This window comes from Typopeltis vanoorti, chromosome 8 (genome assembly GCF_054136105.1).
Source record: "Typopeltis vanoorti isolate ZY-2024b chromosome 8, IOZ_Tvanoo_1.0, whole genome shotgun sequence".
Taxonomy (NCBI): domain Eukaryota; kingdom Metazoa; phylum Arthropoda; class Arachnida; order Uropygi; family Thelyphonidae; genus Typopeltis; species Typopeltis vanoorti.
In genome coordinates, this window is record NC_143556.1 from 146,297,313 (window position 1) to 146,320,572 (window position 23,260).

The following is a 23,260-nucleotide window of genomic DNA, read 5'->3' on the forward strand; positions in this document are numbered from 1 at the left end:
TGAAAGTTTCTTCAATTGTAACTAATCTTGCATAGCAAGGAGGTGGGTGGGGTGAAAATGAACGTTTTCAAAATATATTAAAAAACAATATAAAGAGCTAATATAAAGAGCTAATAAGCTTCATTTCGGCAACAAAAACATTATTTAAATTAAGGGGATATTAAATCCCACATTGTTTTAAAACCGAATAAGAAACTCAAAGATTGGAATCAGAGAGTTTCTTGCCGAATATAGTATAGTAAACTATAAAGTAACGGCGATCACTAAGCGTCCGCTAAATGCAAGTGGTCCAGCACGTAGTGCAATACCGGAAATCTCGCAGCAAAGTCGGTAAAGTTCTGATCACTATTCTTAGGTATTTACCATAATGTAAAAACACATTTCCTAGGAAATGTATGCTGTTATTACATTATGGTGGTGAGGTCACTACCCAGACCGGTTTCAGCCTTTTTTGAGGCTTCATCAGTGAATAGCTAGACCGAGTTAATACCAAAGTGTATAGCGAAAAGAACTTTATACTCTGCTATACGAGTTTCCGAACAGGTGCAACCATTAAGTTACTTAAATATAAAGAGCTAATAAGCTTCATTTCGGCAACAAAAACATTATTTAAATTAAGGGGATATTAAATCCCACATTGTTTTAAAACCGAATAAGAAACTCAAAGATTGGAATCAGAGAGTTTCTTGCCGAATATAGTATAGTAAACTATAAAGTATCGGCGATCACTAAGCGTCCGCTAAATGCAAGTGGTCCAGCACGTAGTGCAATACCGGAAATCTCGCAGCAAAGTCGGTAAAGTTCTGAGGAAATCTCGCAGCAAAGTCGGTAAAGTTCTGATGAACTTTACCGACTTTGCTGCGAGATTTCCGGTATTGCACTACGTGCTGGACCACTTGCATTTAGCGGACGCTTAGTGATCGCCGATACTTTATAGTTTACTATACTATATTCGGCAAGAAACTCTCTGATTCCAATCTTTGAGTTTCTTATTCGGTTTTAAAAGAATGTGGGATTTAATATCCCCTTAATTTAAATAATGTTTTTGTTGCCGAAATGAAGCTTATTAGCTCTTTATATTAGCTCTTTATATTTAAGTAACTTAATGGTTGCACCTGTTCGGAAACTCGTATAGCAGAGTATAAAGTTCTTTTCGCTATACACTTTGGTATTAACTCGGTCTAGCTACTCACTGATGAAGCCTCAAAAAAGGCTGAAACCGGTCTGGGTAGTGACCTCACCACCATAATGTAATAACAGCATACATTTCCTAGGAAATGTGTTTTTACATTATGGTAAATACCTAAGAATAGTGATCAGAACTTTACCGACTTTGCTGCGAGATTTCCGGTATTGCACTACGTGCTGGACCACTTGCATTTAGCGGACGCTTAGTGATCGCCGATACTTTATAGTTTACTATACTATATTCGGCAAGAAACTCTCTGATTCCAATCTTTGAGTTTCTTATTCGGTTTTAAAAGAATGTGGGATTTAATATCCCCTTAATTTAAATAATGTTTTTGTTGCCGAAATGAAGCTTATTAGCTCTTTATATTAGCTCTTTATATTTAAGTAACTTAATGGTTGCACCTGTTCGGAAACTCGTATAGCAGAGTATAAAGTTCTTTTCGCTATACACTTTGGTATTAACTCGGTCTAGCTACTCACTGATGAAGCCTCAAAAAAGGCTGAAACCGGTCTGGGTAGTGACCTCACCACCATAATGTAATAACAGCATACATTTCCTAGGAAATGTGTTTTTACATTATGGTAAATACCTAAGAATAGTGATCAGAACTTTACCGACTTTGCTGCGAGATTTCCGGTATTGCACTACGTGCTGGACCACTTGCATTTAGCGGACGCTTAGTGATCGCCGATACTTTATAGTTTACTATACTATATTCGGCAAGAAACTCTCTGATTCCAATCTTTGAGTTTCTTATTCGGTTTTAAAAGAATGTGGGATTTAATATCCCCTTAATTTAAATAATGTTTTTGTTGCCGAAATGAAGCTTATTAGCTCTTTATATTAGCTCTTTATATTTAAGTAACTTAATGGTTGCACCTGTTCGGAAACTCGTATAGCAGAGTATAAAGTTCTTTTCGCTATACACTTTGGTATTAACTCGGTCTAGCTACTCACTGATGAAGCCTCAAAAAAGGCTGAAACCGGTCTGGGTAGTGACCTCACCACCATAATGTAATAACAGCATACATTTCCTAGGAAATGTGTTTTTACATTATGGTAAATACCTAAGAATAGTGATCAGAACTTTACCGACTTTGCTGCGAGATTTCCGGTATTGCACTACGTGCTGGACCACTTGCATTTAGCGGACGCTTAGTGATCGCCGATACTTTATAGTGTACTATACTATATTCGGCAAGAAACTCTCTGATTCAAATCTTTGAGTTTCTTATTCGGTTTTAAAACAATGTGGGATTTAATATCCCCTTAATTTAAATTAAAAAACAATAATTAAAGAGAATGATATGCAGCTAATTCTCTTTTTACATGCTTTTTTTTACACGAATTTGAAATAACGCAATTTAGAAAACAAAAGCAATTCTATTTTTACACGGTATATTTTGATTTAACATGGTTCAGATGCGCTTATTTTTAAAATTTCTGTTTGAATTCAGTTCTGTTGAAAAGGGTATTTGCATTATAATTATCATTTCCTAGAACAGTACGTACTTAAACTTGAATTTTGGGGAATCCCTCGATGTTTTAAATATCAGTGATTACTCTATGCTACAGAATGCATACAATTGTGGCAACAACAAAAAAATCAATTTTTGTAATTACGATTCCCCGAAGTTAAGCAGGCAGATGATCCATTATATTCACTTGCCGTTGGTTCCTGAAAGCAGAAGGGTGCTATGCTGATTCCTTGAAGTTAAGTCTATTACAGAAGGGCCACCTATATAAAGCTGCTTGTAAGGAGTTAAGCTGTTTGCTAAACAATCATTTCTTGTTTACATTTCAAAATGTTTACATGTCTTGTGTTTTGTTCATGCAATAGAGTTAAAGGTATGTATTAGAAATTTTGCATGCATAATATCAAATTAGCAAAATTAATTATTGATTATTTTCAGATATTTTCTTAACTTTACCCATTAATCATGATGTTAGATAATCCATTTAGACAGAAGAAGAAAAGAAAAGCTATTTCTTTTGAAACTAAGATCCAAATTTTAGATCGTTTAGCAGCTGGAGAAGGTTCGACATCCTTAGGAAATATTTTGGATGGAATTAAGCTACTGTGAGAATGATTAAAAAAAAAAAAAATGAAGGGCCATTAGAAAATCTGTTCTTTATGGAACAAAATTAGTTGCCAAGTTGTCATTGTATATGAGAGACATTATAAAAGTGAAGATGAAAAAGGTCCTAGTGATGTGGATAGAAGATTGCTCAATGATTGTTCAGATTGTTAGTGATGATGAAATAATAGAAGCTGTCTTTGAGAATCTCAATGAAAAAGAAAAAAAAGGGATGATGGTGAAGAGATTCCACTCACTGTAGGATTAATTAAAGAAGGGCTTTAAATAGCTAGTAAATTGCAGTCATTTTCTTACACATGATCCAAATACTGAATGGGCTGAACAGTTTAAATGTGAAGTCATGTATGATGCGATATGAAGAATTATACAAATATCTAATCAAAACATCATGTTGGAGGCATAATGGATTGTGTACAGCACTCAGAAAGGATTAAAAGAGAATTTAATATTTCCTGTATTTTGTCTCAGTCACTGACACATCTTCAGGGATTACAAAAAACTAATGTAACATATACACAAATACCACACACAATACTGAGCCAACCATGTGGGCGACTCTAAAGTCCTATCTAGGTGGAGTGCCCTCTATAGGTGGCCTGGAATGTAAGGTGGGATCTGCGATGATTAGTGTTTCCCAAATCTTAGGAAGCTTAATGTAACCATGTTTATTTAGATTTGGCTGATTTCTGAGAGTTGCTGCAGATTCTAGAAATAGTTTCTCTTTTTTGAATTTCTACATCCTATATAAAAAAATTCTACCCATTTTAAAACCCTAATAGAAAATCTAACCTTAAATAACACAGACATATTGGTAAGCATTGACATCTCACTGTTTACCACTATTCCCTTAACTGATACCTTAACACTCTTAGAAAACGTTTTTCCTTCTGCCATCTTAGATCTCTTCTCCTTTGCCTTCAATTCTGGTTATTTTTCTTAGATGAACAAAATCTACAAGCAGATAGAGGGAACCGCCATGGGATCTTACCCCCTCTTGCCAATTTTTATATGGAAAATTTTGAAAAACGAGCCATAAACTCAGCCCCTCTCAAACCTTCTATCTGGCTAAGATATGTAGATGATGTGTTCTCTATTTGGGCTCATGGCCCAGACACATTAGACTCCTTCCTCAGTCACCTCAACAGACTACATCCAAGAATCCAGTTTATGATGGAAAAAGAAAAGAACAATAGTTTACCCTTCCTCGACACCTGAGTTACATGCCTTCCTAATGGTACACTTTCCTTCATATACAGAAAACCTATGCACACAGGCAGATACATTCACAAACTCTCCCACCACCACCCGGCTCAACAATATGGCATTATTAAAACTCTAACCAAGAGAGCCCACAATCTTTGTTCAAGAAGAACCGCCCTTGCAACTGAGCTCGACCACATACACATCACCTTCCTCTCCAATGGCTACAGCGATCATAGTCTTCAGAAAGAGTTTAGAAATGCCATTACCATACCCTACATCCTTGACAAATCAGAAAAAATAGCCAAGATTTTAAATAAGTACAACCAACTCACAGCACTTAAGCCTCATTGCAAACTTGCTACCCTTATCCTTTCTACAAATGATCAAGCTCCCTCCTCTTTCAGTGCCTGGAGTTTATAAAGTACCTTGATCCTGTAAGCTGGTGTATCGTACTTTGGACAGACAGGTAGATCAGCAACCATCTGCCTAGAGGAACACAAGTCATACATCTACAACCATGATTATGGTTAGTCAGGCCTGCTGACTATGTCCTGGATAGAACCCACAGGATCTCTTTGAAAAAACCACCATGTTCCACCACAGTAAATTCAAAAAAAGAGAGACTATTTTTAGAATCCGCAGCAGCTCTTAGAAATCAACCAAATCTAAATAAATGTTTACATTATGCTTCCTAAGATTTGGGAAACACTAATCATCAAAGATCCCACCTTACATTCCAGACTGCCTACAACCACCCATAGAGGGTGCTCCACCTAGATAGGACTTGAGAGTTACCCATGCGGTTGGCTTAGTATTGTGTGGTATTTGTGTATATTTTACATTACTTTCTTTGTAATCCCTGATGTCTCAGTGACTGAGGCAAAATATAGGAAGTATGAAATTCTGTTTTAATCCTTTCTGAGTGCTGTACACAATCCACTAAGATTCCAACATGATGTCCTCACAGCATTTAAGCCTCAACACACGGAATCTAATCAAAACAGGATCAACGATTAATTACAGAGTTCGTGGTAAAAAAATCAACCTTGAATTATTGGAAATTAGTGCTAATTTAGTTCCTTTTACTGAAGAAAATGTTTCACTATTGCAGTTTTCAAGTGGTGGAAGTGATTTAATTCCAGTCTCACACAAAAGAATGCGGCTACTGTCAGAAAGTGATGGCAAATAAAATTTAACTAATAACCATATGCGTGGGTGTATTTTGACTTTTTAGAATTTCTGTTTTACTAGGGACACACTATTCTCTTTATGAAAGATACATATGCATATCCTTTAAATAAGTATTTAAAATAAAAAATATTTCATTAAAATGAAATAGAGTTTTATTCAATGATTTACATATGTTTTGTTTGAAAATAACTTATTGTTCGTATTGGGTTTTCACATCTAGAACCATTCTTCTATTTTTTCGTATGCACTGTATTCTTTTTGCATGTTTTTTTCTGGAACCAAACTACTGTGGAAATAGAGAATTGGGTGTATTTGATTATTAGTTACCATACTTGATTTATTAAAAGATGTAAAGAATAGCAAATATAAAGGAAAGAAAGAATAGGCATGAATAAAAATACTTTCTCTACTGTAAAATGGATTATGAATAATTTATTATTATTATTATTATTACAGGGAACTCCAAGAAATCCTTAGACTCATCGATGGAGACCCTAAACATAGTGTCAAGAATTATTCAGCATTTGCACAGTATCTATCATACTTTGCTTGAATTTATGCAGTCATAGCACCCACAACAGACTCTGGCAGTTTATTCCACTTATTCACCACTCTCCAAGTAAAAAACCCCTAGTTCTAACACCTTTGCTAACTACACTCTTGTTCAGTTTCCATGGATGGCTCGTAGTTCTCCCAACACCAAACTTGTTCTGAAAAAAATTTCCTCTGAATTAATCTTGTAAAAACCCCTCAGTAATTTGAATGTCTCAATCATATCACCTCTTTTCTGTGCAGCTATTAACCAATTTCTGTAATCCACAGATCTTTTCAGTCTGTTCTCTTAAGGTTCATTCCACAGACCAACTACCATCTTGGTCACCCGTCTCTGGATCCTCTCTACCTCCTTCCCATCACGAAGAAACCCTGGTGGCCAGATCTGGGCATAGTAGTCAAGATGGGGTCTTATCAAGGCTCAATAAAGAGGAACAATAACCTGCTTGTCTCTGCTCGTCAAAGTATTCTTCGTTAACCAAGTGATCTGATGAGCTGATTTAGCCACTTTTGCTATGTTCCTCCTAAACTTCAACTCCCTATCCACCAACACACCCAAATCTCTGGCTTCTTCGACCTCATGGAATACATTTCCACTAATATGATATACTGCTGCTAATTTTTTCACCCCAAAATGCATAACCTTACACTTTGCTACATTAAACTGACATCCTTTCTCCTTAGCCCAGTATGCCAATCTATCCAAATCATCCTGCAAAATTTTGACATCATATATATTCACTATGCTCTACCCAACTTTGCATCATCGGCAAATAAATGAACACTTCTTCTGCAATCCTTTCCTATATCATTAATGAACAAATTAAATAGCAGTGGTCCAAGAACAGAACCCTACGGCACACCATTAGTCACAGGCCTTCTTTTGGACTACACTCCTGAATAACTCTCTGATATCTCTCCTTCAACCACCCTCCTATCCATCTCACCAACCCTATATCCATCCCCATGTGCTGCAGTTTACTGATTAGAATTCCATGTGGTATCCTGTCAAAGGCCTTAGCAAAGTCCAGCAGTATCACTGTAAACCCATTACCCTTATCTATTTCAGCCATCAATGTATTATAAAACGTGAGCTAGTTACTGAGGCATGATATCTACCCTTCAAAAAAACCATCCTACCCCCCCACCCTACCCAAAAAAAAACAAAAAAAAAAAACAGTATCCCATTTCCTCAATTGCCGTATATTTAAGCCATTGGTTCCCTCATTCCTGCAGTATCACTGACTGGATGCTATACTCTTTCCAGTGGCATCGCCAACCATTTCGGTTGGGTGTGCAGTCATATGCAACCTGCACTACCAATTTCACGTCAATTTGACTGAAATTGTAGCGCGGGCATCTGCAGAAAATATTCCGGTGGGGGGGCAAAGCTCGGAGACAAATAATTACATCAATAAACATCTTTTAGCATTTTCTGATGTAATTATTTGTTGATGTAAACTATAAATACATTATTTTCGTTTTACATAGATTTTAATGATCTTTAATTCTCAGAAAAAAAAGTATTCGGAAATAATACAGTTTATAGCACAATTTCATATATAAAAAAAAACTGACTGTATATTTTATTAAAGTCCTCGCAGTTAGCCTAGTGGCTGTGCGCTTCGCAACCATATGCCTGGGGGAAGGAGTGACCTAGGTTTGATTCCTTCCCGTCGGAGATGTGAGGAACTGAAGGATCTTTCTCATACTTAGCCGGTCTTGGGAGTGGGCAGTAGGGTTTTTTCCACAGTTTATCCTGGAGTTTTTCATCCCACAAAGCAGGCAAACCGGCCTTGAATACTCAACACTACGGACATAGGATACACCGGGGCATAGAGCTGACCACCTCATCCTGTGAACGGTTTGAGGTCTGAGGATTAATAAACTCTCAACACTGCAAGGTAAAAGAGGGTAAAAGGAAGATGGGATGAGAGAGAGATTTTATTAAAAATGAACTAATTAATTAATCCCAAAATCCTAAATGAAATTAATTCAGTTTAAAAGCAAAAAAAAAATCATAAAACTAATGAGTAAAATAATATTAAATTACATACACTTATCTTTTAAATATGTATTTTTCTGTTTAAATCTGTTTCACTATAAATTTGCAGTTCACACTTCACTCAGTGATTCGTTAGACACAGAGGGCAAACGAACACTGGTCGCTGTTCACAACAGTAATGAACATTTCTTTCACAAATCAGAAAAAGTTGAACCAAAAATAGGAACACGTACTTTATTGCTGCAATAAAACATGTGCTCTATGGCTACCCCACCATGGGCCAAAACAGGCCAACCCATAATAAAGTTTTAAGACACAAAATGCATCCCATGGTCGAGGGTGTAAGGCTACATATCTCAATCACTTTTATGATTATAATTTGTGGAATTTTTTACTTGATTCTGGGGGGGGGAAGTTCCCTGTCCCCCATCTCTCTGCGGATGCACATGACCGTATGATTGTATTTTTATTGAAAGTTTGAGAGTGCATAGCACATCAACGCTCATCTTAATTTGTCCAATGCAATTAATTTTAGGATAACTTTGAGTGCTTCTGCAGTAGGGAACCAATCGGTTTGTTTTAGGATTTATTAGAAAACAACAATGAAGGAGAATGCTATATATGGTTGGTATATTTGAAATACTCAAAGATTAAAATATGTGAACCATCATTTATAAGACGTGCGAGAATAAGAAATGAAAAGAAAGAATAAGTGTGAGTAGAAATACTTTCGTTAATGATAAACAAATTATTAATAATTAACATTTGTGATAGGTGTGTCCTATAAGTTGCTGGGTAGAGCAAATAGCACGAGCCTATAAAGTCTAGATATGAATAAGTGAATTTATTATGACCTAATTAAAAAAAAAAAAAACTTACGAGGAGACAGAGTATGGCCGGAATAAATATGGTTTGATAGAGTAGCCAATCATTTTGTAAAATTTATTTCCCATGTTATGTGTATTTCTCTGCTTTGTGTATATTTTTCTCCATTCTCCAAGATTTTCTTTTGTTTACTGGGGGTGGACAGTAGGGTTTTTTCCCCAGTTTATCCTGGGGTTTACATCCTGCAAAGCAGGCAAATCGGTCCTGTGTACATAACATCCGATCATTATTGGAATTATCTACACTTTCAGGAATCCTACATTCATTATTATTTTTTTTTCTAGTATCAGCGGTTCGTCTGTCTTATCAATCTCACATATTGTCTTATCAATCTCACTGGTATTTTTTGGTAGATCAACAACGTCTTATAATACACAGAATATTAATTTTTATTCAGGAATTGATATTTTTTACTGTCTGTTGTTTCCGAAGACTAGAATAAAAATGTTTCTATACCATTAAAAAAACGTTGCAATCTCAACAGATGCTATACTGTATAGCAAGAGAAATATTTCCGTTTTTTTCTTCTAACATCCACTTTCAAATTTTTAGTTCCAGAAAATATGTAGCAGCTGTTTGTAATACAGCCATCAGATACAGAAAGTGCTCAGCGGATGACAAGTGACAACGTTCAATTGGATTGGTTGACACAATAACCAATCACAGCTGCTAGGTGCTGGGTGAGCTCTCAATTTGAGCTCACCCAGCCTCGTCTTCTCAGCGGTTTAAAAATACTAGAACGCTAAGAATTTGACTCGCTGCGCTCTCTTTACATCTTTTCAAAGGGCAAAAAGGTGTATGCATTTTGAAAGCACACCCGGGCTATTAATGCAAATGTCATGCAATGTTTATGCATCAGAAAGTGCCTCCTCATGAAGCACTAATGCTTCATTATCCTTGTGAAGAAGGCAATGAAGCATTAGTATATTGTGTTTAATCTTAGGAATCACGCAAAGTCTGCAAACAACTAGAGAAGTCTTTAACGGGAATAAATGCAAAAATATAATATCAGTGATACTGTTATTTCGTGGATCAGCACCGCACACCTGGAATATTCGCCCCTGACCCTTGCAAAGTGTTTACTTAGTAATTCTACTATTTTGACTGATTCAGTTACCTCCTTACCATTGGCATTCCTTAAAATCATTCTGCCATATACATTTTTTCTTTTACTTGCAGCATGTCGAAATAACTGTTTGGGATTCTCTTTAGCTTGCATTGCTAATTTCCTTTCGTAATCTACTTTTGCCTTTTTTTACCACTACTTGCCCTTCTGGCCTGTGCTTTGCACTGTTCGTGTGCCTGCAGGTCACCTTTCTCCTTAAATTCCCTCCACAATTGTTTCTTTTTTTGCAGCTCAAGCTTAATGGTGTTATTCATCCATTTAACTCCCACTTAATTTACTCTCTGGACCCTAGGTATGCACTCGGCCATTACCTCCCTCAAACACTCCTTTACCACATCCCATGCACCATCAATCTATCCCTTGCAGTTTTACATGCCATGGCACTGATCCAAGCAATCTCCTAAGCTTTTGATCCTTACCAGTCCAGTAATTCCACATATATCCTGTCTTAATTGAAAATTCCATGCATTTAGCCACCTCTCAGGTGAAGACCATTTGATGGCAACATGGTCATATTCATTATAATCAAATTCTTAGATGCAGTTACTAGATCGAGCATTCTCAAAACCTTAGTATATTCCATTACATGCTGTCTCAGGTAGTTATCCATTTGTAGCTGCATAAAATCTATTTCCTTCCTCCCATGTATCCTCTCCTCCTTCCAATCAATGCTACCACAGTTTAAATCCCCATAATAATTACCTATCCTCTATTCATTGAGTCTATTTGTCTATGCATACTATCTCCATCATCTATTCCATCGCCTGGTCTATAGCAGCACCCAACTGTATATTTTGTTCTGCTGGCCTCAAATGTGCTATTTCCACTATTCTGCAGTTAAACTTCTATTCTCTTTGGCTGCAGTTCATCAACTATCATTAATAACACTCCTCTTCTCATTCTTTTCTCTCTGTCTTTCCTGAACACACTATACCCTTCACATTCTATCCCACTAACTATATCATCTTCTGTTAGCCATGTCTCACTAATGCCATTAACTTGTTGCCAGGAAGAGCCAGCTAAGGCCAAAAATTTCTCCTCCTTGTTCCTAATACTCGGTATTAGTGTACATAAAGTGCAAAAGCCCCTTAGTCCCACCCTATCGTGACACCTCATACTAACTATCCAATTCTGGTTTGTTATCCTTTGTACTAACTCAGGTATATTATACACATTCTTACACTCAACTGCCTCACTGATGTCTGCATAGCCATTCAACAGCTTCCCCACCCCACCCTAAAAGCTCTAGCTTCCCTGATTCTGCACATCCAATTTCACTTCATTCAGCAACAATTTTTCCAGTCTCTGAACACCAAATCCATTCAGATGCAAACCATCCTTCTTGCATAAAGCTCTTTTGCCTGTCAAACTCACTCCGCACATCCACAAACTCCACACAACTCCTCCTGCATAACCTGTGAACAGTCATTCACAATTATGGCCCTCCTTCTCAACTCTACTCTGTCATACTGCAGCAACAGACTCACTATCTTAACTCTCTCACTCTTAAAAATAAAGAAATGGCTGCACTCAGTGGCATAGAAAAACTTGAGATAAGACTGAATGGAGAATAAATGGGGAGAACTTCATATTGTGAGAAGTAACACTCAAAAATGGACAAAGTTGATATTAGAATGGAGATATCAATGATGGAAAGAACTACAGGAAGATCAAAGAGATTGTGGAAGTATAAGATTAAAAAGATGGATGATTTCAGTGTTATAGAAAAACTCGATATAGGACTGAATTTGGGGCAGTTGGGGGAGGACTTCATCCAACAGTGGACAAAAAATGGCTGTTGATGATAATGATCTGAGAAGATCATTGTAAATAAGCATCTGTTATCTCAAGATCAAAGTTTAAGAGGGTAATCACAGGACTTGTGACCTAGAGGGATTTGTAGGTGTGATATTCAGGTGTGTACAGAGATTGGCCAACAGGGATTACCTGTCAGATACTAAGGTTTTCCATCCCACAAAACTTTATTCTTCTGATTAAACAAATCAGAAGAATACTACAGTTAACAGATATAACACACTGATTTTATATCTTTAGTTAAATTGGCTGTAATTCCAAAGAAAAACAACCTGGAGGATGAGCATGCAAGTAGAAAAGAATTATGCAGAATTATAAGACAGATGATTATGATAGATTTATGAGTTAGAATAGAAGAACCCGAAGGAAGAAATACCAGTAGTTCATGAAGGTTAATTAAGAAATATATGAGTATGATTTTAACAGTGGCAAAATGTATACTAAAAGCAGGAAGAATAAATAGGTTTGTAATACAAAGAGAAGATAAGAGAGATCAACAGGCAAATAGTAGATCAATAAGAGGTTAGTCATTGCAAAGGAATATAGAAATTGAAGAGCAGTTGCATGAAGAATTTAATGTCTACTCAGGAGGTAATAAGTATAGTAAGAAAGGAAATGTTGAAATATGAGTGGAGGCTGGCACTTATGCATAAAGAAATCCTCAAAGCCTGGTGGACAGAATAAAAGAGTCAGAGAAGCAGGTTTATTGTGTTTGCAGTTTTCACAATAAAGGGATGCTGGGCTGCTGCTAGTCTTGTATTAACATGTGCCATAGAAAGTGGAGGAATGATAGTTGCCAACTCACTGGAGCAGTAAACATGGCAGTACCTGTAGCGTGGCAGTACCTGAAACACTGCATCTGTGAGATAGAGGCTGAAGTGAATCTGTAAAAGAGGGACCATCAGTGAGCCTAACTGCTTGCCACTAGACAGCGCCAAATATTTTGATGGAAGTTTTAGGTGGACATTTTATTCTGACAATTTAAGACTTGTTCTTATATATTCAAAGGATGTTCAAAGGATTACGAGTGATGGAATTGGATGTATTTGAAATGTTAAGTATCCTGGATATCAGAAGATAATACTGAGATTTTCCAGGTTTTTAAGGAAATATGCTAAGAAAGTGACAGTGCCCCAAGCATGGTTATTAAATAAAAGGCTTGGCTGACACCGAATAAACTGTACCTGAAATTACAAGGGAGCACTATTATGCAAAGATGCATCACCATAAACCAGTTTATATATTTTTAAAATATTTATATGGTTTACACATGTAGAAAAAATCTATCAGAGTTGAGTAAAATTCTATATTTTAACCAGTTTATATGGACATCATCAGGAAAAAAGATTGGTAACTATATTAAAAACATGAATCATGAGAATGGATCATGTAGCATGTATTTACTAGCTTGTATCTGTTGCAGCTGAGTTGACAGGATTATGCTATTAGAGTTCAAGGGAACTGTTATAAAAGTTTCAATATATTAAATAACCTAAAAAAAAAGTTATTAAGGTTTGGATGATTTTGTAGCATTTCACGTTTCAAGGAAAAGAACAAGCTGGTATGAAAGATATTTGTCTGATTCCATAGAACTGTATGCTTACTATTGACAGCAAGCATACAGCAAGCAAGCATTCCATAGAACTGTATGCTTGCTGTCAATAGTATGAGAAGCAAGGCCAGACTTGTGAAATTTCAAAAATGCAATATAGTCTTGATGTTTTTGGATTCTATAATAGGCACTAGAAAGAATTGGTAGAACTTGAAGGCTCCTTAAGGTACTGACAGAAGAAAACTGAAATACTTTGAACAGATTGAAGAATAAAAGGTGATAATTGAAAGAATAATAGAAGCTAGAATAAAAATAGACTGAGGCTATTTAATAATAATTGGTTTATATGCCCCAGAAAAAGGAAGAGAACAGGATAATATTGATTTCTATAATCAGCTACAAAACATATATAATAAAATAAATAAAAATGATTACGTAATTTTAACAGGAGACTTAAATGCAAGAATTGGAAACACGAAAATTAATAATAATATAGGAATACATGGAGAACATACTCTAAACAGGAATGGTAAAAAATTGATTGACTTTGTAGTTTATAATAACCTAAAAATAATGAATTCCTTTCATAAACATAACGACATACATAAATATACTTGGGCAGCAAGAGGATGGAAATCAATATTAGATTACTTTATATTAAATGAAAAGACATCAAAATTTTCACTAGATGTTAGAGTTCACAGATGATATGAAATAAGCAGTGACCACTTCCTTATTAAAATAAAATCAAGATTACCACCTAAATGGCTACAAGTAACAAGAACAGAAAGAAAAATTGAAACATTTGTTTATAAAACTAGACTATTGAATGACACAAATGTACAATGACTATATGAACAAAGAATTAACCAATATCTAGATAAAATAAAACAAAATGAAGAAATAGAAATTGAATGACTTAATATAAAAACGATACCAAATGCAGCAGCAAATGAAAGCTTAGGAAAGACCAAAAAATTCAATAAAAGGAAAAAACTGAAGATCTGGGATGATACAATCAAAGAAATAATTAAAAAAAAAAAGAAGCCTATCACAAATGGTTAAGCAGTAAAAGATTAGAAGATGAAATAGAATATAAAAGGATAAGAGCCATAGCTAAAAGAGAAGTCAGAAAAAGACATAGAGAATCATGGAACAAATTTGTTTCAAATTTAGAACATGATTTATATAAAATAAGACCCAATGTATATAAGATTTTGAAGCACTTAAACGCAGATACCAAAGAAAACATAAAATTAAATACTGAATTGAAATTAGAAGAATTTCTAAATTACTGCACGGAATTGTGGACAGACAAATATTTTAAAAAAGATGACTGGCAAACAATTAATGAAAATGAAAAGGAAATAACTAAAGAAGAATTAGAAATCAGCCTGAAAGAAACAAAAAACAGAAAATTACCTGGAGAAGATAAGCTAGGTTCAGAACTATACAAATACACAGGAACAAGATTCAAAGAAAGACTCTTATTACTAAGATGAAAAGCCAAACGGCTATTTTTTTCTGGCGAGGTTGATATAAGTTAAAGGGATAAAAATCCCTTATTGTTTTTCAGCCAGTAAGCGAAACTAATAGTTTCGCTTGCTGGCTGAAAAACAATAAGGGATTTTTATCCCCTTAACTTATAAAGACTCTTATTATTTTTAAATAAAATTTATTCAACTGGTATCTCCCCAATAGAATGGAAAAAAGCAATTGTGATTCCTATCTTTAAAAAAGGTAATAGAGATGATCCTAAAAACTATAGAGGTATCAGTATAATAAATTCCTGTTACAAAATATATAGCAGAATCTTAAATAGCAAACTAATGAAATATTCCGAAAACTTTATTTTAGAAGTATAGAATGGATTTAGAAAAGGACGATCATGTATAGACCTTTTGCCTAAAATTAATAATAGAGAAAGGAAGAGAATACAATTTAGAAACACCTTGCATTTATTGACTTAGAAAAAGCATTTGACAAAGTTAAAAGAAACATATTATTTAACATATTAAAAGAAAGACAAATACCAAATAATATCCTAAAAGCTATCACAAGTATATTTGAAAATAATCAAATACAAATAAGATTAAATCATGAGCTATCATATATGAGAGAGATAAACCAAGGGGTCCGACAGGGATGTTCCCTCTCAGCAACTCTTTTTAATATCTACTTAAATGAAATAATAATAAAATGGAATAAAAATTTACATCAAGGAATTAAACTTTCTCCTACAGTGAACTTAAACACTCTCCTTTTTGCTGACAACCAAATAATAATTACAAATTCTGAATAACTTACAGAAAGCTATTTTAGATATAATTAAAAAATGAGAGAGCCAAAGATTATGGTATGATAATATCAACAGAAAAATCAAAAACTATGGCCTTTAAAGGACAAGATCCAGCAAGAACTAAAAGTAATAGATAACAAGATCTTAGAACAAGTGAATTCATTTAACTACCTAGGATGTATGATCACATATGAAAAAGATATAAACGTAAAAATTGCAAAATATTCATAAATAACAGGTGTAATTAACTCTTTATTTAAACCAAACCCTAGTTCAAAATCAAACCAGACTAAGAGTATACAATACATTAGCCCTACCAGTCTTGTATGGAAGTGAAATCTGAACAATAAAGCAAAAAGACAAAGATTATAACAGCAGAAATTAAGTTTATGAGAAAAACTGCAAAATATACCCTATTTGATCACAAAAGAAACGAAGAAATTATCATCATCATCATCAAATTCCTGCCATGTACCCTCAAGGGGTGTACAGGATATGACAGTACTACATGAAAAAATTACATCATTACTAACGTCCTATCTACAATTTTCCTCCAAATCAGTCTGTTATTTGTCAAGACTCCAACATTATCAGATCTTATATTTCTATCGTCTAAGGCACTTTGTACCGTATCAATCCACCTATATCTTGGTCTTCCTCTGGGTCGTTTTCCTGCCAACCTGGCAGAGAACACTTGTTTTGCTAATCTTTCCTCTCCCATTCTATTTAAGTGACCATACCATCTAAGATTAGCTCTGCTAACGCATTCCTGGATGCTGACAATGTCAAGTTCTTTCCTAATATCCTCATTTTTAATATGATATCGCCATTGATGCCATCTGTTCACGCCTTTAATCTTTCTCAGGACTCTCATATCTGCGGTCTCTAGTCTTTGGTCAAGTGTTTTACTTCTGACCCAGCTCTCAGATCCATAAGTTAAAATTGGTTTGAACACAGTCTTGTATACAGCTAATTTAGTGTTCCGACTAATTTCTTTCTTATTCCATATGAATTTATTCAATTGCTTTCCACGATACCAGCTTTGCTGATTCTGTTGTCTATTTCTATATTTAATTTACCATCTTCAGTAAAAATCGTGCCTAAGTAGCTGAAATGTTTTACTTGTTCCACAGGTTCTCCATTCACAACACAGTTGACATTATCAATGATTCTGCCTATTTTCATTGTCTTTGTCTTTTTATTGCTGACCTTCATACCATATCTATTACAACAGCTATTCAATTTAGTCAGAGAATCTTGCAGACTTGTAGCGGATTTATTTAGAAGTATAACATCATCCGCATAAAGCAAAGAGCTGACATTAACATCTCCAATTTTGATATCAGGTTTAATACCACATTCCTTCATAATGTGATCCATATAGATAATGAATAACAGAGGGGATAATGTACATCCTTGTCTCACACCAGATTTAACATTAAACCATCTTCCTGTACTTCCTTCAATTCTAACTGCTGACTCACAACTCAAATAAAGACTAAGTATTGCTTGATATAATGCCCCATTGACACCATATAACTGCAGCGTATTGAATAGCTTCTCTCTTGGCACCTTGTCATATGCCTTTTCCAAATCGACAAAACTTAAATACAGATCTTTGTTATATTCCCATGCTTTCTTGACTATTTGTCGTAAAGTGAAGATCTGATCCTGACAGCCTCTATTTGGCCTGAATCCAGCTTGTTCTTCACCAAGCTTTCCTTCCACAATTCTTCTCAACCGTTTCTCAAGTATACTTGCATAGATCTTGCCAGGAACACTCAGTAGGGAAATACCTCTGTAATTCTCACATTCAGTTTTATTTCCCTTTTTATATATGGGTACTATGAGAGCTCTACTCCAATCATCGGGAATTCGTCCCTCTGTCCAGGCTTTCTGAACTAGGCAGTGCAGCCACTGTAAGACTCTTATACCACCATACTTCAGCATTTCTGGTCGAATATCATCTACTCCTGCTGCCTTTCCACATTTCCAGCCTTTGATGGCTTTTTCTACTTCAAGTATGGATATGTATTCCTGACTGCATGCCTGGTCAGTGTTTTTTATCACTGTGCTGTCATCACTGCTTGTTTCATTTAGCAGTTTTTCAAAGTAATTACTCCATACTTCAAGGATATCTTTTTCTCCTGTTTTCATTTCACCTATATCATCTCTAATTCCTTTTACAACACTCTTTCCTCCATTCCTAAGCTTCTTCAACAACCTCCAGAATATTTTGCCACCTTCTTGATATTTATTTTCTATATTCTTGCCAAAGTCCTCCCATGACTTTTGTTTAGCTAGTTTTACACACTGTTTAGCTTTCTTACATTTGTCTCTGTATTCTGTAAGAGTAAAAGCTGACTTATTTGCCAGGAACTTTTGATATGCTTTCTTCTTTTCCTTCACTGCCTCTTTAACTTCCTGTGTCCACCAGGGAGTTCTGATTTTTTTATCCTTACAGACAACCTCACCACATGCCTCTCTGGCTGAATCAATCAGTGTTTTCTTCAAGGCTTGCCACTGAATTTCCAAGGTTTGGTTCCTGTTCTCAAACTCTTTCATTTTCTTTTCAATAATCTTTGTGTATTTTAGTCTACAGTTCACATCTGAGAGCTGCTCAACTTTTATTCGCTTTAAAACTTTCTTACATGTTATTCTTTTCAATATGAAATTCAATTTTATCCTGCTCAAGACTAAATAGTGATCACTTCCAATTTCAAATCCTCTGTACACTCTGGTGTCCTGCACCAGGGAGAAAACATCACTATCAACAATAACATAGTCAATGAGACTTTTCTTATTCCTAGCCTCTTCTCTCCATGTGAATTTGTGCACATTTTTATGTTGGAACATGGTGTTAGTAATAACCAGTCCATGTCCTGAGCAGAAATCCAACAGATATTTGCCATTATTATTAGCTTTGCTCTTTTCTCCAAATTTTCCCAAAATATTTTTGTATGTCTCACAATCATTTCTTACTCTACTATTTAGATCCCCAACAAGGACCAACTTTTCCTTTTTCATTGTGTCAGTTGCTTTTTCTAAAGCCTCAAAAAATTCCTCCACTTCTACCTTAGTAGAACCTTCTGTGGGACCATAGGCACAAATAAGTCTCATTGTCCAGTTCCCCATTCTCATATTTGCCCACATTACTCTACTTGAGACTGACTGCCATTCAAGAAGATTAGCCTCGTATTTTGTGTTGAATACTATGGCTACTCCTTCTTTTCCTTGATTGTCATTGCCTGAATATAACATTTTGTATTTATTGCTCAGAAAGATCTCACCAGTTTTGGTCTTTTTTGTTTCAGTCACCCCTATTATGTCGATCTGGTACTTATCTAATTCCTCAGCTAGCTCCATTTCTTTGCCATTCAGGCTTCTTACGTTGATAGTACCGATCTTTAACTCTGGTGATGTTGAGTTGGGGTTTGTTTTCAGATTTGTTCCAGTAGCTGACTTTTCGCTGTTCGCCCTGGTTCCCTGGCGAAAACAACGGGGGCCTTGTTTAACCGGGCGACGCCCCAGCCGGCATGAAATTTTGTCATGTTGTACCATCATTTTTTATTTTGGTTTAACCAATAAGAATACAATTTGGTCGGCTAAATCCCAAATTGCCAGCCCATCCTCGTTCGTTCAGTATCAAAGTAGATACCCAACAGGGTGCACCACGAGAAGGTGAGGATTGGACATTAGGTCAGAAGCCCTGGTCGGTTCTCCGCATTCCTTTAAAGGCTATGTGGAGGTCTCCTCTCAGTTATACAGCTTTGACCCTTAAGCACCCCACGAAGAAATTATGAAAGAATTAAACCAAGAACCTTTAATTTTAAAAAATTAAAAAATATAAACATAAATGGATGGAACACTTTCAAAGAATGAAAAGAGGAAGATTACCAAAACAAGCATTGAAGTACAAGCCATTAGGAAAATGAAAACCAGTACGTCCTCTTAAACGATGACTTCTAAAGCCGGAACAGGCCATGATAGTCCTAAATCCTTGATACACATGATGAATTGAGAGAGCCATTACAGTCACTATTGGGCATAATGGATAGCTATCTTTGTGGACAGACATGATGAGTTCGTAACTTCTCAACAGTAGCAGCAGCATCCCAATATTGTACATTGTGCAATAATTTAATTTATTGACCTGATGGTTTGTTGGGTTCCTACTAATCACAATGTAGTTTGATGTATAAGATGTTAATTTGATGATTATACTTGGTGCTGGTACTCATTCTTTGCTTACAAGAAATTGAAAATTAACACAATATGGAAAAAAAACTAAAAATTTATTTACTTCATAGCGTGATAATGTTGTTTTTGGAATAAAAATAAAAAATTTAATATATAACCTACACTTTATTCAGCTAAAATTTACTGTACAAGTATATAAAAAATAAAATGTATATGGTAATTTTAATGAAATCTATACCAAATACAATAGATACAGCGAAAAATGTTTAAATAACTAAGTACATTTGCATTTTGGGTAAATGTGTGTAAAAAATTGCTGAACTTTACACATTTCTAAATGCACTGCACCATGTGTTGCACATCACTACTAACAAAGGTGCTGGTACACGTTACCGTTGCATACCGTCCCAAGCAAAGTACTTCTTGGTGGCATTCGGTAGAACAGTGGCATTACCTCTGTCGGTTTTTGTGATGACAATATTGGTGTTTAGTAAGGAGTGAAGAGCTTGTACTTCCAAGAGGGTATATTCAAAAGAAATTCAGTAGGCAAGCTTAGGTGTTAAATGTTATTCAGAACTTATTTTTTAGTGTTGTTAATACCGTTACTGTTTTTCTGCATCTATCATAATTTCTAAGTAAGATATATGCACTGCTTGCAAAGAAGTCAATAGACACTTGCTCAGGCTGAATAACAGAAATCATCCTCACAGGAATGAAGGCTTTCATCTCTTATTCCATTCCAAATTTTCAGCCACCATCCAAGCCTTAGTTCTCAAAAAAAGTGTGCCAATGCTGTAAATGAAAAAAACCTCTATTTACTGCAAATGGCTCAGGGACCAAAACCCCAGCTTCTCACTCTGCCTTATACTGCAGCTCGCAACAGTTGCAAATGAATTATCACATGCAAGTCAGTCTTTGAAAGGGCCGAATGCTGCACACTCGCCTCTTGCCCAAATGGCAGTTGTTTCCTTCTGGTTTCTTGCCAAGCCCATTTGGCACAATTTCTGCCCAAGTTTCACCACTCTCACACCCTGATGGTACTATGGTTACTACACCAACAGACAAGGTTAACTTACTGGCATCACTCTTCTCTCCCAATTCCTGCATTGATGACCTGGGTAAAGTTTTCGCCACTCCACAAAGAACGGCTCCCTTCATATCGCCCATAGTCTTCCAACAAAATGAAATCTGAAGAATCCTTAATAACCTGAACACAAACAAGGCATCTGGTCGTGATGGTATCCCACCTGTTGTGTTAAAAAAATTGTGCACCAGAACTAAGACTTATCCTATACAGGTAGTCGTCAACTTACGACCGTAAGTTGACGACTACCTGTATAGGATAAGTCTTAGTTCTGGTGCACAATTTTCGAACTCGAACTCTGGACGTAAGTCGGACCAGTTTAGGTAAATCAGACACTGTGTACAACACAATTGGTTTACTATTTACAAAAATAAAAAATATTATGAAAAAGATGTCAAATACTGAATAAAATATTTTATCTTAAATAACTAAACAAAACATATGTAGAAAATAGATAAGAAATATTTTACTGACCACTCGTGCTTGGCTGCAGGTCATCAGTGCCATCACTTGATGTAGTGGAAGTTGTTTTTCTGATAAACATGTTGATTTTTGTCTGAATTGTTTGTTTCCTTTTCTGCTTGTAAATTTCACGGTATGGCCGAAAAGCATCTTGTACTATCCGTTCAATCCCTGCAAATCATTCAATGTTTGGGTCCATTTCCTCAAATTGTGTAAGAAGTTTATTTAGTAGAGAAAAACCTTCAGATAACCCTCTAATGATGAATTTTCTTTCTGGTTCTTCCTCATCTTCATTTTTCTCTTCAGCCATTCTTTCTTCTTCCAAAACGATAAGTTCTTCATTCGTAAGTTCTCCAGATTCTTGCTCTAACAGCTCCTCAACATCTTCCACTTCAATGTCTACAGAAAGTCCATTTGCCAGTGTTACAATATTTTCCGTAACCATATTTCAAGTTCATGTTCACTATCAAATTCATCATTAACAAAACGCTGGACACAGTTTTTCCAGATTCCATTCATGCATTTCTTTGTCACAGTCTCCCATGTGGCCGCAATATTTTTGATGCATTTATTTATAAATATTGTGCTGTTTCCAAAACTCTCGCAAGATAGTGTGCCATGTGGCAATTGCCCCTTGGTCCATAGGCTGAATGAGTGGAGTTGTATTTGGCGGCAAATAAAAAAACTTTTACATCTGGATGGAGGTGGACCAGGTGAGTTGGATGGCCAGGTGCATTATCTAAGATTAATACAATTTTGAAAGGAATTTCTTTCTCGAAGCAATATTCACGAACTTGAGGTACAAAACAGTTTAGAAACCAGTCTTCAAACAATGTTTGAGTCATCCAGGCTTTTCGGTTTGAACGAAAGTATACAGGCAGAGTGTGCTTGTTTACATTCTTGATTCACGAGGATTTTTAGAATGATAAATTAAAAAAGGCTTCAGTTTAAAACCTGCGATATTCCCACCAAGGAGCAAAGTCAGCCTATCTTTAAGTGCCTTAAAACCAGGCATGCTTTTGGCTTCTTGGTGAATGTAAGTGCATTCTGGCATCCTTTTCCACAACAATCTAGTCTCATCCACGTTGAAAAGCTGCTCTGGTTGATACCCTCCTTCTGTAATTATTTAATCCAGACTTCTAACAAACTCTTGAGTTCCTTCCACATCCGCACTTGCTGATTTTCCAGTGACTCGAACTCTATGAAGGTCGAATCTTCTTTTGAACCATCCTGTACTTGCTATAAATGTCTGAGTGTAATCTTTTCTGGCACATTCCTTCAGCATCTGAAAGAGACTTCTAGCCCTTTGACTGCACCGTAAGAAGGCTTAAGGGTGTTCGCTTCTGTATCTGATCTTCCATCCAAAGAAACAGTAATTTTTCCATTTCATGGATGGGCCTCTTGTATGTTGTTTCGTTATCACTGTTGTTCACATGGGTGCCGAGCCTTTAACAACTTCGCGAATCCTTTCTTTGTCTTTCAAAATCATCAACACTGTAGAATAAGATAACTTAAAATCAACTGCGATCGCGTTCACCTTCTTTCCTTCTTCATTCTGCTTAATCACTTTCAATTTTGTGTCTAAATCAATGGCC

At 35.8% G+C, this 23,260-nt stretch overlaps 1 protein-coding gene across 5 annotated transcripts in view; it reads left to right on the plus strand.

Moving 5' to 3' along the window:
- LOC150104412 (hydroxyacyl-coenzyme A dehydrogenase, mitochondrial-like) overlaps positions 1–23,260 on the plus strand; it is a 227,690-nt gene that overhangs the window by 42,216 nt on the left and 162,214 nt on the right. The window lies entirely within an intron of this gene.